This window comes from Phyllobates terribilis, unplaced genomic scaffold (assembly GCF_046119375.1).
Source record: "Phyllobates terribilis strain yellow unplaced genomic scaffold, ASM4611937v1 Scaffold_5__5_contigs__length_657084704, whole genome shotgun sequence".
In the NCBI taxonomy this organism is placed as follows: Eukaryota; Metazoa; Chordata; class Amphibia; order Anura; family Dendrobatidae; genus Phyllobates; species Phyllobates terribilis.
In genome coordinates, this window is record NW_027362765.1 from 272,430,045 (window position 1) to 272,446,996 (window position 16,952).

Genomic DNA, 16,952 nt, shown 5'->3' on the forward strand with positions numbered 1-16,952 from the left:
ATCTGACCCTTATCTTAGTTGGTGCCCACCTTATATACACCCTCTATGTGTGAGCTCAGGTGACCAGCACCCAATGAGCTCCTATCTTTACCCAGGCTGCTCCCCCTATCTGCCCCTACACTACATGGGATGTACCACCCCCCTCCCACTCCAGCCAGGAACAGACTCGGTCGTACCTGCACATTTCTAAGTGGGAGTACCATTGGTCTGTTCCCCGGAAATGGGATGTGTGTAGTGCATGCAGCTGACTGAGCTCAGTTCCACTCTCCATCCTTGCCCGGGAGTGGAATATCACACCTCTGGGTTGAGGTGCAATACTCCTGTAGCAGCCGAATCCTCAGGGTGCTACATATGCACATGGGATCATCCAGGTAGACAAATATGTTATTACTGCCAGGACCCCGCAGTATGTCTCACATCTGATATGGGGGGGATACAACTGCCTTAGACCATTGTAGTGCTTCAATATGTATCTGGCGAGGGTACAGCATGGTATATGGACACAGAATATAGCGGCATATGACTCCTGTGAGCATCTATAGGGAGTCCAGGATCATCATTGGCCATACTGTACACTGGCATATCTATTGATGTGCTTCCCATGGTTTTCTTTTGGTCTAGTTTAGACTTAGGGGTGTGTATTACTGTGTTGGATATGTGGTTTTAAATTTTTTTATGGTGTGTGAATGGTATTGGACTAAATAAATATATATAACAAATATATATAAATATAATATAAATATAAAATATAAATATATATATATATATATTATATATTATTTTGTTCTCATTAAATACAACAGGATGCTTATTAAGAGAATTGGGATGTCAGGGTGCTTCCCAGAAACTGATGGATCTACTTGCTTCATTGAGTAAAACATAGAACTATTCCCTATAATATAGCGGGTAGTAATGTGGCTGCACACATCGCACAGAGCAGCATCCCCAGAGACCTGGACCATTATACACTGCACGTGCACCCCACGCACACCCACATCACAGGGTACAGCTGGTGCCGTGTGACCACTCCCCTCCCCCACACTAGGGGGATGCTCTAGATCCCACCGGCCGGAGGATGCTCTGATCATCAGTGACCTTCAGCCTCCCCTGTAGGTGACAGTGACGGAGCGGTGACGTCACGGGAGGACGTGCAGAGTAAAAGCTCCGAGAGGCAGCGGAGTCCGAGAGAAGAGCGGAGAGGAGCGGCTGCACGGAGCACAGGTGCCCGGGGAGAGGAGCGGCTGCACGGAGCACAGGTGCCCGGGGAGAGGAGCGGCTGCACGGAGCACAGGTGCCCGGGGAGAGGAGCGGCTGCACGGAGCACAGGTGCCCGGGGAGAGGAGCGGCTGCACGGAGCACAGGTGCCCGGGGAGAGGAGCGGCTGCACGGAGCACAGGTGCCCGGGGAGAGGAGCGGCTGCACCGAGCACAGGTGCCCGGGGAGAGGAGCGGCTGCACGGAGCACAGGTGCCCGGGGAGAGGAGAGGCTGCACCGAGCACAGGTGCCCGGGGAGAGGAGCGGCTGCACGGAGCACAGGTGCCCGGGGAGAGGAGAGGCTGCACCGAGCACAGGTGCCCGGGGAGAGGAGCGGCTGCACCGAGCACAGGTGCCCGGGGAGAGGAGCGGCTGCACCGAGCACAGGTGCCCGGGGAGAGGACTGCACATAGCCCTGTACGGCTGGTACAGCAGAGCTGTAGGTGTAGGCGATGCCGTGGTGTGGTGCAGTGCTCGCTCCCTGTGTGCCCGCTGGTGGGCTTTAACTCTTTAATAAATAATGTGACATGTTAGTGATCTCGCCCACATTGTCAGGGTTTGGAGGCTGTATGGGCTGTGGTCTCCCTGGGGGGAGATCTGCTCCGCATTGATAAGTGAGGTGTATTATTCTGGGGCAGTTGTGATGTTTTTATTGTCTTATTTGTTGGATTTTACTATTTTTATTAGTTAATAATCTTCTCTTCTATCTGCAGCTTATTAGAAATGCTTGGTCTGGGGCCTCCTTATTGGTGATTGCTAATATGAGTCACTGACAAGGGGACTGCATTATTAATCTTTATTTATATAGCGCCAACATGTTCCCCAGTGCTTTCAAATTATTATTAATTTATATATACACATTTTGGAAACAGCAATGATTTCCCCCCTCCATTTGTTTGCATATATTGGGGATTACCGTTCTGCCTGATCGTTAGTATTTAGAATGGATTTTTGTAAGTGATGTCCTAGTGACCCTGGAGATCCGGCAAGGAGCAGGAGACCAGGCTGTAGACGATCCAAGCATGGGGGTCATACTCTAGCAGTAGGGGGGCTGCATTTGGCTCTTCACCCTTTGGATCAACAGGTAGTAGGTATCTGAAGGATTTTAGAAGCGGTGTAACTTTCCTCCCTGCTGCCATCTGTGCTAAATGCTCTGAATTGCATGCACACCATGGAGGATAAACTCTATTTTTTTAATATTAATGAAGCAGTAGTCATCTGCGGATTGTGTATGGCAGCTTCCCCCACCTAACCAGTGGCTGCTGTTCACTTAGCACCATATAATGCAGGTCTGGCTATTTGCATAAAACTTATTAGCAGCTGCCATGGCAAAGACATCTGTTGTCCTGTGCCATTATCGTGATCTTCCCTTGTATCTCCCATCTCGCTGGCGGCTGCTGATGTAGTGAGGATTAATACTCTCGGGTTACTTTAAGGGTTTAAATAGAATTAAATTGAGACCTGATTTGAAGTCCGTTGTGTTTGTGTGCTGGGCCGTCAATATGTTATTCATCTCTGGCTGGCATCCAGCTTTCCTATTGATCTAAATATGAAATTTATCATGCAATGATGATCTACCCTTCATTTCACAGAAATTACCTTTTATTATTAGAAATTTACCTTTATTAGTTACTTATTAACAAATCTGAAAAAAATAAAATGGAGATACTCTAGTTTAACTGTCCCCAAACTGTAAACAATATCCAATCTAATCAGGAATGCTTCCCGTAATGATTTGGACAGTATCAACCTGCACAAAGTTATGGGGTAAAACACAGAATGAGGGGCGGCCCTGCTGCCAAATACTGTAGAGGGAATTTTTTTTTACCTTATTATCAGCCCTACCTAACCGCAGAGGTTGGCACCCTACAAAACGCAATTGGCACCCCCATGCAACATGGACACGCCCTGATATACCCTATTACACTAATATATGTTATATATATACATATATAATTATGCAATCAATAACTGTTGGCTAATACAGAAAGCATGTAGTGAACTAGTGTCGGACTGGGGTGCCAAGGGTCCACCAGCAACCAACTCCAGGGCCCCACTTTTCAGCTACATGCAAATGTGACATTATCCTCAATCACAAATGTATATAATAATGAACTGGGCAGATTGTTAAATGAATAATAAGATGCTGCCTCTGTCTGATTTATGTATATAGTGCCAAGTACTGCTCATATAAGAGGGTGGTGGACCACTCTTGGACAGGGGCCCACCGGAGGAATCTCCTGTTCTCCTATGGGCCAGTCCAAGCCTGAGCAGAACCCTAAACAATAGTCAGAAATTACATTTAAAGCCCAAAAATACTATGCAAGCACCCCAGGAATCCAAGGAACCACAGTAGGGTGTAATAATCCTTATACACATATATTGGGATATCATGTGGAAGGTTTAATATATATATAGGCCTAAGAAGCAAAGTAATGCTACAAAAAATATTAATTTTATCAAAAGCATGATCAATATGATATTTAAAGTTACTTAGCCAAATGTACATAATGTGCCATAATAAGTACCATATCAAAGTAGCAGAATGAAATGTACAAAGAGTGCTATACTCGACACGTTTCCCCTAGATAGGTTCATCAGGAATACATACTGAGTAAATTCATCATAAATTTATCAACTATTCAAAATCACATATAAAATGTCAATACTTAGATTCTAAATACGGCCATAGTTGCTCCTACTTGATGATAAGGCGCTCCAGTGCATAGGTCGGAAATATAAAAAAAAAAGCCCATTTTTGACTGCCCAAAATTCATAAACTCATGCCATTTTGATGGATTTGGCACAATAAATGTCAGTAACAAAAAAAAAAAAAAAAAAAAAAAAAAAGAGAACAGAAAAGTGACTAAAAAATGATGAATTGCTCTGATTTTTTTCCCTTATCAACTGTGCTTATCCAGATGTGTAAGGCTACATTCCCACAATGATCTTTTGGTGCATTTCTGATGCTGAATATATTTGCTGCATTGAAAACGCAGCGTATTCCAGTTTCAATTAAGTGGATGGGATTTCTAGAGATCCCCTGCCCACTGTGCTTCTTTTTGACGCAGCGTAAACTGATCTGCGGTGTGTGTTTCAAATCCGCAGCATGTCAATTTCTCTTGCGGGTGCGCTGCATTTTCTGTGCAGATTTTTGCCATACACTTGCATAAGATGCAGAAATTCTGCAGGTAAAAAATGCACATACGTTTTTAGTGCATGTCCACCATGGAAACGCATCAAATACGCATATAATCCGCACCTATACATGTAAGTAAAGTTCTATTAAAGCGAAATACCAGGAAGTATCAAAAACAAAGCAGCTTTATTTAAAGCATGACATATCAACAAGAGACAAAAGCCGCAGCATCAAAAACGTGACAAAAACACGTTAAAAATCCCCACAGAAAAACTCAATGAAAAAAACCCAAGTAACCTAATTCAAATAATAGGTGCAGAATTCTGCAGGGTCAAAACCTCAACAAAAGCTCACCATGGGAACGTAGCCTAAGCTGGATTCATGAAATGTGACTTTTACCAAATGTTGCATTTTTTTGGGACTTCTCACTCCAGCCCCTGCATGAATTTGGATTGAAAAACATTAGTGAATACCATAGCAAAAGAAAAGTATGTTCGATAAAGCGCAACTGATGATTTGGGACTTTTTTTGCAGATTTTTTGGTAGCAGAAACTTTAAGGCCCCCGATTCATCAAGATCGGTGAACTTTACGTCGGTCTTGATGAGGGGACATGGTGGAGTGTGAGGCTCCTGATTTCATTGAGAGGCGCTTGCCTCTTAATGAATCAGGCAAGACGCAAAGTGTTGTGCGCCTCCACATGCGCCTTGCCACAAATCTGACCCCAGACCCTGTTGCCAGTCCACCGTCATGGATTTGACGAGCGGCGGTTGCCCACTGTGTCGGAGCTGGCCGAAAATTGCATGAGAATGGCAAATGTTGTGAAGTTTTAAGGCTGCGTGCCCACGATGCGTTTTTTAAGCATTTCCGCAGCGGCAAAAACGCTGCAGAAACGCTTAAACGCGTGGTAAAAGGCCTGCCATGTTCCCCAATGATGATCCGCATGTGCTGTGGACATGCTGCGGAAATTTCCTCTGCGGATTATCATTGCGGAAAAAAACGCAGCACTACCAATTATTTTGCGGAAGCACTGCGTTTTCGCCGCCATTGACTTGCATTGGAACGCTTGGATTCCGCATCACTGGATCTGTACATGCGGAATCCAAACGTTTCAATGTGCGGATAGTACCCGGGTGTGGAGGGCAGGAGACTCTCCTCCGGACCCGGGTACCATAGAACCTGTAAAAAAAGAATAAAATAAAAATAAATATTATACTTACCTTCTGATGGCCCCCGGTGTGCTTGTCTTCACTTGCCGTCAACTCGCGGCGGACTGAAGAACTTGCGCTGACGTTATTGTCATGTGACGGCAGGTCCTTCAGTGTAGTGTACAGCGAGCTGCCGGCAAGCCAGGACGGAGCGAAGCAAGACTGCGGGGGCCATCGGAAGGTAAGTATAGATTTATTCTTTATTTGTTACCATTCTTTAGGTCACAGTATATAAATCCATGCCGGTTGCATGGATTTATATAGTGTGACCAAGTTGACAAGCACTTTCCAAGTGATACTAAAATAGCTTAAAAAGCGCTTGACAACCCGCATGCGGAAATGCATGTGAAGAAAGCTTCACGTCCGCATGTCCCTGGCAGGAAAAACGCATGTAAAATCCGCATGCGTTTTTTCTGCCAGGGAGATGCAGAAACTCAGGAAAAAATCCGGAGCATTTCTACATCGTGGGCACATAGCCTAATGCATCCTCCAGCTGTGGCATCATTTTATGACATTTCAAAGCTTATTTTATGACAGAATTCTAGCGTAAAAGCTTTGATGAATTGGGCCTCAAGTTTTTGAGGAGGATTTGGAGAGCTTATGCTCCCAAAACTCAGCAAGAAAACACCTAGGGTGTATTTTACAGCATATTTTTCAACATGAAAACCGCTCGTTATGTGACAGCAGCGTTATTTTGCTGCCCGGCGCCTGCACACAGCTGCATGCAGTGGGAAGAAAATGAACTTTATTCTCCCGGTGTTACGCACATGCCCGGACTAACTGGCGTGAACATGATTAGTGATCCCACTGGACCATGAGGAGTGCCTGGAGGGGCGTAACTAAGTATCAACTCGGTCCGACCAAGGTCACACGGCAGCTCAGTCGACTCTGTGAACCAGGGAGGAACCGAGCAGAGGGACCAGGTGCTACTCCAGGTCAGACCCCAGTCACAGCTGTTGACCCACAACGGGGAATGCAGGAACAGGCAGGTTAGGCTGGCATACAAACAGGTGGATACTTGCAGGCATGGCTGGCATGCAGACAGGTGGGCACTGGCAGGCACGAACGCAGGCAGAATAGGGGCCAGTACAGACTGGAACGGAACCGCAGGGGCGGTAGACGAGCAGAGCAAAAGCCGCAGGGGCGGTAGACGAGCAGAGCAAAAGCCGCAGGGGCGGTAGACGAGCAGAACCAGATACACACAAGGTACTTACAATGAAGTAGCGAGTGTACACAAAACTCACAAACAGAAGTTCAAAGACAACGAGTTGGAGTTAGGTGCAGGTTCAGACACTGCAGGAAAAGGGAAGGTTCGGACATAGAGAGAAACAAGTAACGGGCTAAGACACAGTTCAGACAGGAACAGAACCAGGAATAAGATACAGGAACGAGCCTGGGAACTCAGCCCCCTGGGTGGCAGAGACAGACTAGAAGTCACAGATAGGTAACAGGCCTGGGTATATGGCCCCCAGGGGCAGAAACAGACAAGATAAAGGACGGGACCTGGCAACTCAGTTGCCCAGAACACACTGAATGAAAGTGTTGCTCAGGCACCTCCTACTGGCAGGAGGGGGTTTAAGTATCCAGTGACTCACAGCAATAGGCTGGGGACGCATTAGGACTGCGCACACTGTAGCTTTAAGAATCAGGAAGCAACAGCGCCGACGCCCTAAGCCAGCAGACAAGAGACATACAAACAGCAGGTACTGGAGCAAAGTGTGCAGCCTGGCCTGATAGGTAAGATTGCGGTCTTGCATGGTGGGAGATGGTAAGCCATGCAAGCACGCCGCCAGGGATGTTACACCCTGCTAGCATTCGGTTTCAGTCATGGGGTCCGGGGCAGCACCAATTAAGTTATCGCTCTGAGCATAAAGAGCGGGCACCGTAACCGCGCCCCCGGGCCTGACTGACACCCCCTCTGCATTGCGGCTGTCTGTCAGTCAGAGCCGGGGGCTCAGTTACAGCAGCCGCTCTGTATTCTCAGAGCGATGAATGAAACCCCCAGCGCCCCTGGCTCCATGACTGAAACTGAATGCTGTTGGGGAGAATAAAGTTAATTTTATATCTGCTGCATTTGGCAGCATGCAGGCGCCGGGCAGCATAATAATGCTATTAACCTGCAGATTACCCACATATCTGCAGGTTAATAGTGTTATTTCTTGTGACAGGTTCCCGTTACACTTCTACGATTCATTTTTGATGCGGTGTATTTTTGCTGCACAAAAAAGGCAGCATCTTACGGTTCCAGCAAAGTGGATGGGATTTATAGAAGTCTCATGGCCATCCTCTATGTAAACTAACCAGTGGTGCGTGTTTGAAATCCACAATATATCAATTTCTCTTGCGGTTACGCTGTGCAGATTTTCCCGTAGGATTGCATTAGATGCGAAAAAGTCTCAGGTAAAAAAAGCACATGAAATCCACATGACTAAGTTTTCTCAGTCAAATACCAGGAAGTATTAAAACAAAGCAACATACCAAAAAGAGACAAAATCTGCAGAGTAAAAAATATGATGAAAACACACTCAAACGCAATTGTGCATTTGTTGAGTATTTGGTGAGTTTTTTTCATCTCAGTTTAAGCCAAAACCAGGAGTGGGTGATAATAATGAAGTGATGACGTATTTCTATTAGGCCACGGCCCCACTATCAGTATTTGGTCAGTATTCGGTCAGTATTTTTTCTCAGGAGTGGGAGACAAAACCAGGTGAGGAACAATCAGAGAAAAGGTATAATAGAAACAAGTCACCAATTCTGCATTTATCACCCACTCCTGGTTTTCTCTCCCACTCCTGAGAAAAAATACTGACCGAATACTGATAGTGGGGCCGTGGCCTTATTCTTTTCCTCTGACTGTTCCACTCCTGATTTTGTCTCACAGATACTGAGGTAAGCTCACCAAATACTCAACGTGTGCACATGGTCTAATAGATGCAGAAAATCTGCAACATCAAAAACTCATTGTGAGAACATAGACTATGTGCATATGATGCCTTTTTCGGGCAGGTCCGCTCACACGACCTCCGCTGACTATAATTGGGTCCATTTGGTTGTGTATATCAGTTTAATAAAACAATAACTCGCCATACTGCCCTATTCCTTCTACTAAAAATGACGCCGCTTGTGAAGGAGGCGCAAACATAAATGTGAATTTTATCTTAAAAAAAATGTAGATTTAGCGGTATGCATTGTAAATGAATAATGCCAATAGTCTTTATGTGGGGTTGTAATCTTTTATACCAGTCTGGTCAGCCACAATACAAAGTACTGAAAGAAAGAAGCAGGCAGATATCCAACCTAAAGAGCAAGCACCCAAAAATAGGGCAGCTGTTGGCATGACAAGGTACAGGGTTATTTCTGGTGTACGTGTGAGAATGACTTCTGAGGTGTAAATGTCACTGAAAGGACACCCACCCTGACCCAGAAATCATCCGGGGCTGTGGACAGGGGGGCATTCCGGGAACGCCAGCTCTAACGTGGGTTAAGAATAGCTGGTGTGTGGGTTTGGCAGCCTCCTAACATGGAGTGTATTTGTATTATATGGTGATCTGATGTAAGGTACAACTGTGAACTATAATAGGGCTAGAAATATAACATTTCTGATACTGGAATCATTTTGAGTGGCCATGTGCATTTATTACTTATCTGCTCCAAGACTGCCACAGCAGAAAGTCTGCAGCAAAAACCAATATGGATTTAATTTCGGAAATGCTGAAGCTAAATCTAAGATTTCATCCTCTGCAGCCAAACCATGTAGCAGAAATAATCCATGCAGAAAGGAGAGCATGCTGCAGAATACTGCTCATTTTGCTGCAGAAAACCTGTGGATTGTTGCCTTCCCATTCAGTGTAGAGAGTGAAATTCATTGTAAATCCGCAGATTTGCATTCACGGTGTTTCCTCTATGTGTGGACGTGCCCTCAGACTGGGTCAACATGGATTTTTCTGCTGCTAATCTATTGTGGAAAATTTGCATGTGTAACAGGCTGTTTTTGCTGTAGATTCACAAGGGAATTCATCCCTCCTTGTATATACAGCTCCTATGTCTCTATGTATAGGATCTAAGGGGTAACGTTTCTCTTTGTGGAGAGTGACAAGCCAAGCCTGGCATGTCAGAGTGAGGAGACTTGTATGCCAATCATGTTCCTCTGGGAAATCAAATATGCAAATTGCCTCTTCTGAGAGGAAGAGGATTTGAACTCTAGTGCCACCTATTGGAAGCAGCAATCCTAAAAGTCAATATCGACCCTTTAACGAGCCTTGCCATATGACTTGGGCTACAAGCCAAAACAGAATCTCAATTTCGGTTTGGCTTGTAGCGTAAGTCATGTGGCAAGGCTCGTTGAAGGGTCGATAGTGACTTTTAGGACTGCTACTTCCAATAGGTGGCACAAGAGTTTGAGTCCTCTTCCTCTCTGAAGAGGACTCAATTTGCATATCTCTATGTAGAAACACTTCAAACATATTCTGTCATCACTTCCCCCTACTTCTCGCTGTTATCTGCTGTCCATATACATCAGCTAATTTTTTGATTTTTCAGAAAAATAAACTGCACTTTACTAACCGTCCCTGGGTCCAATGCAGAGTCTCCGCCACTGCTCTCAGTGTGTCTGGTATTAGCTGTGGCACTGATGTCACTTTGACAGCCACTCAGTGATTGGCTACTGCAGCCAATACCAGACACCGGGAGCAGTTGCAGAGACTCTGTGCTGTGGATGGTGAGTAAAGCTCTTTTTTTAATTGCAAATTGCACCCAGGGACAAAGATTTTCTGAATGGGAACAACCTTTTAATGTCAGCCAGAGCCACTGATTATTGTAGGATCGTGTATGTTAGGGATCGTACAGTTGTATTTCAACATGCATAGTCCTTGTATTGTCAGGGGGGTAAGTCACCGCCAGAAGTGTTTGGCAGAGGTTTATATTCCTTACTCCTTTCAGAGCGAATGTCTACACTGTATGGAAGAGTCTGGAGATAGAGGTGATAGAGGAGTAAAATAATTCACCATCATCTAAAGCAGGGATGTCAAACTCAAACACAGAGGGCCAAAATGAAAAACTTGGACAAAGTTGCTTGCCAACCAGTATACAGTATAATGGGCCCCACACAGTCTTCCATACAGAATAATGGGCCCCACATAGTCCTCCATACAGAATAACAGGCCCAACATATTCCTCCATACAGAATAATGGCCCCACATAGGGATGGTGGTTCTGGTGTCAAAGGCCAAATATAACCACCCTGTGGGCCAGATTTGGCCCACCGACCGGAGTTTGACATGTACGGTCTAAAGTGTTTGGACTGTTTTTAGGCTTTAAGGCCCAAGAACATCTGCACCCTCTTTATTTAAGAAATAAGAAAAGCCACGCACATCCATATACATTAGACTAATCGCTTGAACCCATTGATATTCACAGGTTCAGGTATGAGAGTCCCAGACAATTGATTGATGCAGGGAATCTGGATCCAACATGTCTGATTTTGGACTTCTGACCATATTCTCTCTGAGATGAGCATGACTGGTAATGGCTCTCCCATAGAGAAAACAGGAGCGCTTGGCTGAATTTAACACTTGTCAGATCTGGGACAAAACTTTCTTGGCCAATCTTTTGCCAGGTTTAATCTCAGTATTTTCTCTGTATAATATGTACAATGTCAGCAGCCTCTACCAGGAAGCCCCACGTACTGACCTCATGTGTCAGTAATATACTCCTGGCTTCACGGTTAAACACTTCATTATTATGTTTTGATCTAAATTATTACAGCTCAGATGCCGAACTCTCAGAAATGCCACACTCTGAATTATTAATACCAGAATGACTTCATCCAATGGGGAGTTGGCTAATGACAGCAGGGACATTTAATAAAAGTATGACTTTAGGTTGGGTGAATTCCCCCTGCTGTGCTTCTGACTTTTAGGCTTTTATACAAATGCTTGATGCTTAGTGTTAATGCAACAGAATAGACATTATTATATAGGATTCCTGATATTAAGATATATGTAAATACCTAATAAAGGCACCTATTGTTACATGAGCATTCAATAGTCAGATTAGGCTGGATTCTGACAGTATTTTTGATTATCCCCCTTCTAAATTTCTAAATGGAGTACATTTGCGTAGTAAATTATGAGTTTGTCAGCCCTCAGCTGATCTCTACCCACTTTTAAAAAAGATGGTGATATAAAAAAGCCAAAAGTTGCAAAAATTTTGTGATATTTCAAGCGGTTTTATGCCAGAAAACTGCATGATGAAATGGGGCCAATTTCTATGGGACTGCCTACTTTATCAGTTCTATAGACAATTAATGGAGCGGATGTGTGTGATATATTAGATGTTACTTCCTGTTCTGTAGAGTTCACTTCACTTTTCTGTAGTCATCTCTTACAATTAATAGTAATGGCTAAATATACAGAAAAGGATCACACTGTTAACAATAGGTGATATCAGTGCTCAGACCGCCCCCCCACCTCCCTGTACAATGTCCTCTGCACGGATCACCGACTATGCCTAGAAAATTCACCCATAAAAGTTAATGAACATCCTTAGTATTGACGTATACAACAGTTGCTGGCTTATGCGGCAGAAGGACTATCTTGAGCAGACAGCAGGTGGCGCTGTGTTAATGGTTAGTTTCTTTATGTAATAGATTGTGATGTACAGTATGACCTCTCAGGTTTGTGTGTGTTGCTTGCGGTAATCCTCCTTGCTGTTGCATATCCCTGTCCCAAGTACCAAAGGTTTTATATTCCCACAATGTTTGAATGCTAAATGATTATAGTGAAATTTGCAGCAATAAACACCCCATACACATTAGACTACCATTGGTGAAACTGGCTACTGATATCCATAGGATTGGCTAAATCCTAATGTGTAGGGGGACCTCTTGACTCCCCACCCCGCAATAGATAATGGCAGAGAAAAGTTTACATGGAGCCTTTTATATTTTCATTACCGCACATTTTGTTATTCCCAGTGCTGTGAAGCACACCTTTAAATGCTTTAAATAGAAGTTCAAGATGGCTGCCCTCCACAATCCAACACAGAAAATAGAATAAAAAAATTTCTACAATGATAAAATAAAGTACATTAAAAACACTTTACTGTTTAAATATTTAAAAAAAAATGATTAATGCTATTACACACTTTAAGGAATTGTCCAGCTCTTTGTCATCACCTTCTGAAATACTGTATTCCCCGTTCAACCTAAAAATAAAAGCGGGTACTCTCCTCCCCTATCGGTAGCATGTCTGAGGAGACGGGTCTATTGGTGCATAACAATGTCACGCAAGCCCTGGGAGACCACTCTCCAACATTGGCATTGGTAGAGGAGGTGGGTACTTGTTTTTCTTATGTTAAATGGGGGAATACAGCACTTAAGAAGGGGTTGTCCAAGTAATTGACATCTATAGTGAATGGTTAAACATCTACCCCTCTTTTGACCCCCCACATGAAAATCTTCTATAATATAGGCAGTTTCTGAGCAACAAGCGCTTGTGCCTGGTTAGACAATGGTACTGTAGAGTTGGCAGTGTGCAGTTTGCATGAATAAATAACGGGCAGGACAGGGCAAGAACCTTGCTCTGTACATGTAGTCTGTAGTTTGTTAATGGCGGTATTGTGTATTTCTTTATACCATGCTATTATAATATAACCTTTTGTATCCTTCCTGGAAATTACACACTGATCATGATTCCACATTAGGTATGTAAACTGTTGCCATTAACCAAGATTAAAAAGGTATTGCACCCCTTTACGTAACTGAGTCTTACATCTGGTATTGCAGTTTGGCTTGCTCATTGTGCTGACTGCAAGAGAGTGCCGTGCAAAAAATAATATATATATATATATATATATATGTACTCCTTCTAAACTGTACAACAGGTATCCGCTTTTTAATCTGTTACCACAAGTAATGACCTTTCCAGCAAAGACATTATGAAGTAGCTTAATGGAGACAATCGCTACTAAATTACCTTCAGTATCTCATATAAAATACTCTCCTCAAGCAGCGGTGCGGTTTCTGCAATATCTCTGCTGCTTTTCCTGGCGGGTCACGTAATATTGTTGTCACATGACTGCTGCAGTCCTGCGGTATTCTGACAAAATCCGACATCTGCTCTCATGGAACAGTAAAGGCCAGTGGCCTAACTAGAATCCAATGAGCCCAGTACAAAATTTTGACCTGTACCCCCACCTGCATGTCGAACAGATCTATCGGCCCTCGCAGGATTCAAAATCCTATTAAGACGTGTCCGTCCCCATGTAATAATGTCCTCCGTCCTGTTCCCTTCCTGTAATCATGTCCCCCATTATGGGCCCCTTCCTGTAATAATGTCCTCCGCCCTGACCCCCATCCTGGGTCCCTTTATATAATAATGTCCCCCATCCAGGGCCCCTTGCTGTAATAATGTCCTCTGTCCTGTGTCTCTTCCTATAATAATGTCCTCATCCTAAGCTGCATCCCATAAGAAATGTCTCCCATCCTGGGCCCCTTCCAGTAATAATGTCCCCATTCTGACTCGTATTCCTATAAGAAATGTCCTCCATCCTGGGCCCCTTGCTATTATAATATTAGAAATGTCCACCACATAAAAATAAACGATTATTCTTACCTTCCCCAGCTCCCATGACGCGCGGTGTCCTCTTCTATAGACAGCACAGAAGTAGGCAGCTGACTTCAGCGTCACAGCTACTGGCAACAAAAGACGTCACTGCCATGCGCAGCTTGTGACTGGCATGCTGACATCAGCTGCCGGTCTCTGATACACTTCAGCTGAACGTGAGTCCTTGGACGCACATACAGCTGAAATAGGCTCCAATGTCGGCCGGGCCACCTCCCTCACGGGCCCAGTCTCAGTTGCACCCTCTGCGACTGCGATTGTAACTCCCTGGTAAAAGCCTTAGCCAATCATCAGCCGCTGATTGGCAGCAGTGCTGATATCATAGGAAAGGTGCCGCTGCTGGACATGAGTATCGATTTTTATCTCATGGGGCACTGAAATTAAGCAGGATAACCCCTCTGCACTGGCACAAGGGGCACAAAATTACACATTACAAATGCAACTCTAAAGAAATGTCTCCCTTCTTAGAAAAGTGGGGTTGCAAAATAGTAGAAAAGGGGGACTTAATCAAGATGACGCCTCAGATGCTGACTAAAGAAACTCTCTGCTTCGTCTGTAAATATCAGAACCCCCTGGAACACCCCCTCCCATTTATGTTCTCCAATAATAACCATTTGAAATGAATAAAGCCATACTTCTCAAGAGGCTGAAGAGTTTCAGTTTATTCTCGGCGCAGCTGGACTTTCCTGAAATGGATTACTGCTGCAATATGCCCTCTGGCCCGGCCCCGGACCTTGCATCTTCAGGCTTGGCACATGATTTTATTGTTAAATGGCCACAGCTTTACTTAAAACCACATGACCATGACAGTCACAGTAAGACTGCATTCACGCCTCCATGTACTGTCCAATTATTTGTTTGCTTTTTTTTACTCAAGAGAGTAGACAGACCCATAGCTTAATGGATGTACTCACTGTCATGACTGCACAAGCACACGGGTAGCGTACAAACCAAAGGGACAAATACCTGAACCTGACAGAACCCTGTTCAGACTGGTAAAAGCCCTACTCTGACCCTGGTCTGTCCCTACCTGATCGCGGAGGTTGACACCCTAAGATAATGCAATGGCACCACCACTCGACGGCGGCTCAACCTGAATGCTCCTAACAGCTCCTAGTATAGATATGCCTGTGTAGCAACTCGCTCGGGAAAATAGGTTATACACTAAAAACTGCAACTGACCCTGCCGTTTCCTGCGTTTCCTGTATAGACTAGGTATCCTGACTCTGCAGTTCCTAGTGGTACCTGCAGGTGCAGAGAAAGACCTAAACACAAACTAGGAGATGGCAACTCTGGCCTAAACTGCCTAAAAGGCTGAAAAGTTGCTTCAAGTTCCTCCTAAAGAACCGGAGGGCAGAACAAAGTGTGAATTACCTACAACAAGAGAAGTGTGCTGAACAGTAAAAGGAACAGCCAGTGACACGGGAAGTTTCATTTCTGCGTAACCCCCGTGCTCTCTTAACATGCAGACTCATAATTCTGAATATCAGAACCACCCTACCTAATTTCATCAACTAAATATAAACAATAACTACTATAACAGTTGGCGGTCCACCCCCTCCCTACAGTCTTGTGCCCCCTTCACTTAGTACCCTGGGGTTGGGGGTTTCATGCTCTCTGGTAGCAATGAATGTGTCAATTAAAGGTTGACTAACCTGAGCTCCGATGCGGATTCATCGTCTTGGTTCTGAACAGGATTTTGGGGGGATTTTGGATCTGAATAGATTCTTTTTTTTTTTTGGTTATCTCTACATCAGGGGGATCTATATGACTGTGTTTCTGCTTTTGCCTTGAATTTGCTTTAGTGATGTGTTCCAGTGACTCGTCAGACTCAAGAGTTTTTGCTTCGCCTCTCTGGCGGTACTTTGGGGCCCTTTATGGCCATTTCTGCCATCTTTCTGTATTTCTCTGCTGTGACCTAGCATTTCTCCCAGGATCAGCAGGGGACTCTTTGCTGGCCATGAGTGCATGGTGCCAAACGCCTGCCTAATACTAGTTCCCTTCTGTCTTCCAACTGAAATGTCTGAGTACAACAGTCCCAAGGTCTCTGTACTCACATGAGTAACAAGGCTCACATGCCCTACTGCCTAGCACTGACAAGACCACCACCTTCCATAGACATGTCATTTCGGGCGCCATTCTGGACCTGCATGGTGGGCTACATGGCTGGTGTTCTGCGAGGGAAGCCCCATAAGCAAACCACCAATGAATATACTAAATATACATTTCAACATGCCATATATGACAATAAAGTCTGTGTAATACAAGGTCTAAAAGAGAGTTTCCTGTTCTGGCTTGGGGATAAGCCCCCTCTATGATGTCCATATGCCCTAATAGGATATATAGGCAGGTCCCATAGACTGTAGAGGAAGATCTGCTTTAGGATTCCTTTGGATCATGTAGTATTAAACGTGCTTGGCAGCAATGTCCCAGGTTCTATTAAAAGTTTTGGCAGCCATAAATACAATTTTACAGTTTATCTTCTTGTCTAGACCAGTATGAGTGGCACATTGCAGTTAGTAGTGAGAAGTTTTCCTTTAACTGCATACAGGAGTGGACAAATCCCGAATGCCAGGGTTCCTAGAAATTTTCTGCCTGTGGCTACATTTTTGTGTTTTTTTTTTTCTTCTCTTTTCATGTTTTTGGAGTTCTTAAAGGGAATCTGTCATCAGGTTTTTGCTATGTAATCTGAAGACCGCATGCTATAGAGGTTAAAACACAGATTTCAGCGA

The 16,952-nt window shown here is 44.4% G+C and overlaps 1 protein-coding gene across 7 annotated transcripts in view; it reads left to right on the forward strand.

The window, feature by feature from the left end:
* The first annotated feature begins 999 nt into the window (after positions 1 to 999).
* SLC16A3 (solute carrier family 16 member 3) overlaps positions 1,000 to 16,952 on the forward strand; it is a 35,084-nt gene continuing 19,131 nt past the window's right edge. The window contains exon 1 of one of the 7 annotated variants that reach the window (XM_073684163.1): positions 1,000 to 1,466. The gene's annotated coding sequence lies outside the window, so the exon portion shown is untranslated. Of the gene's footprint in view, positions 1,642 to 16,952 lie in introns of all 7 variants that reach the window. The other 6 variants (XM_073684165.1, XM_073684167.1, XM_073684162.1 and 3 more) reach the window with 6 other exon arrangements.